Source organism: Tupaia chinensis, unplaced genomic scaffold, assembly GCF_000334495.1.
Source record: "Tupaia chinensis unplaced genomic scaffold, TupChi_1.0 Scaffold000098_3, whole genome shotgun sequence".
In the NCBI taxonomy this organism is placed as follows: Eukaryota; Metazoa; Chordata; class Mammalia; order Scandentia; family Tupaiidae; genus Tupaia; species Tupaia belangeri.
The window spans coordinates 52,477-54,401 of record NW_006159562.1 but is presented as its reverse complement, the minus strand read 5'-3'; the positions used below and the strand labels follow the sequence as shown (position 1 = coordinate 54,401).

At 35.2% G+C, this 1,925-nt stretch overlaps 1 pseudogene; it reads left to right on the top strand.

Annotated features, from left to right (window-relative positions):
- LOC102496052 (baculoviral IAP repeat-containing protein 2 pseudogene) overlaps positions 1-1,184 on the top strand; it is a 2,306-nt pseudogene extending 1,122 nt beyond the window's left edge.
- The last annotated feature ends 741 nt before the right edge of the window (positions 1,185-1,925 follow it).

The window sequence follows — 1,925 nt, the reverse complement described above, 5'->3', positions numbered from 1 at the left end:
GATGACAGGAATCACCACCGGATCACAAGAAATATGGGAAAGCAAGAAAATACCTCTCCTCCAAGGCAAAAGAGTAACTCTTCTTCATCCACAAGCAGTTCAGTGAAAATCATGGAAATATCTGATAAGGAATTTAGAGCATTCACAATGTCGAAGCTAACAGAGATGGAAGAGAAGAGAGACAATAAACTGCTAAAGAGAAAGGAGAAAGAAATTGACAAGTTCCAGGAAGTGAGGAAATTCTTGCAAGATCTAAAAGAGGAATTACACACTTTACAAAAGAGTCAAACGGAACTGTTAGAGATCATGCCAAGTGGTTTCCAAGGTGTGAGTTCTTGATATGTATGAAAGGGCAGGAGTTTGTTGATGAGATTCAAGCTAGATATCCACATCTTCTTGAACAGCTGTTGTCAACTTCGGATACTTCAGGAGATGAAAATGCTGATCCACCAATTATTCACTTTGGATTTGGAGAAAGTTCTTCAGAAGATGCAGTCATGATGAATACACCTGTGGTTAAATCTGCCTTGGAAATGGCTTTAGTAGAAGTCTGGTGAAACAAACAGTTCAGAGTAAAATCCTGTCAATTGGAGAGAACTACAAAGCAGTTAATGATATTGTATCTGCACTTCTTAGTGCTGAAGATGAAAAAAAGAGAAGAGTGAAAGGAAAGACAAGCAGAAGAACTGGCATCAGATGATTTGTCATTAATTCGGAAGAACAGAATGGCTCTCTTTCAACAGTTGATGTGTGTGCCTCCTATCCTGGATAATCTTTTAAAGGCCAACATAATTAATAAACAGGAACATGATATTATTAAACAAAAAAACACAGATATCTTTACAAGCAAGAGAACTGATTGATACTGTTTTAGTTAAAGGAAATGCTGCAGTCATCTTCAAAAGCTGTCTAAAAGAAATTGATTCTACATTATATAAGAACTTATTTGTGGAAAAAAATATGAAGTATATTCCAACAGAAGATGTTTTAGGTCTGTCACTGGAAGAACAATTGAGGAGGTTACAAGAAGAACGAACTTGTAAAGTGTGTATGGACAAAGCAGTTTCTAGTGTATTCATTCCTTGTGGTCATCTGGTCGTGTGCCAGGAATGTGCCCCCTCTCTAAGAAAATGCCTATTTGAAGGGGTATAATCAAGGGTACTGTTCGTGCATTTCTCTCATAAAAGAAATGAAGGCTATGTATTAAGCTGCATAGAAAATTCTTTAAAATACTGTTGAACATTTGAAGACATCTGAGGTTAAAAAAAAAGGAATGAGTGACACTCTAATTAGTAGTATTTGTATTTTACTCTGCTTTGATACTAATAATCTTGTTTCAAAAGAGTTAGTATTGTTTATCATATTTAATCTTGTTTCTTTTGCAAGGGGAGTTATGTGTTTGATGAACTATATTGGTATGTAAGTGTGAATATCAGAAGAATTAAAGAAATAGTGTCAGTGCTTGTGTACCATTCCAGGAGTTAGGGATTTAGTGTTCTTTCTAGCTTAAGATGACTGGAAACCAGGAATTCTGAAGTTGATCAGAGTTGTGCCAAACTCTCCTAGGTGTTTTTCTCTTATATTGTAAAATAAGGATTTTGATCCTCCTGGTAAACAAGCTTTCCTGTATTTAGTGATAAACATCTTAATAAAGTGCTTTTATTAAAAGGATCTAGTCTTTAAAAAAAAAAGAAATAATAAGGGAAAAAAAAAGAGGGAGCCTGGTGTAATATAGTAGTAATGCAACTGGACCAAATAGGAAAGGTCCTGGGTTAGTGTCTTGGGACCTTCCTAAGCATGTGTACAAATGTGATCTTGACTGACTGAGGCTTGGGTGGGTCATGAATAAAGATCTTTTTCGCTCTCCATTTTCATCTCTGGTGGAAGAAATAAATGAATATATATATATATATATATATATGAAT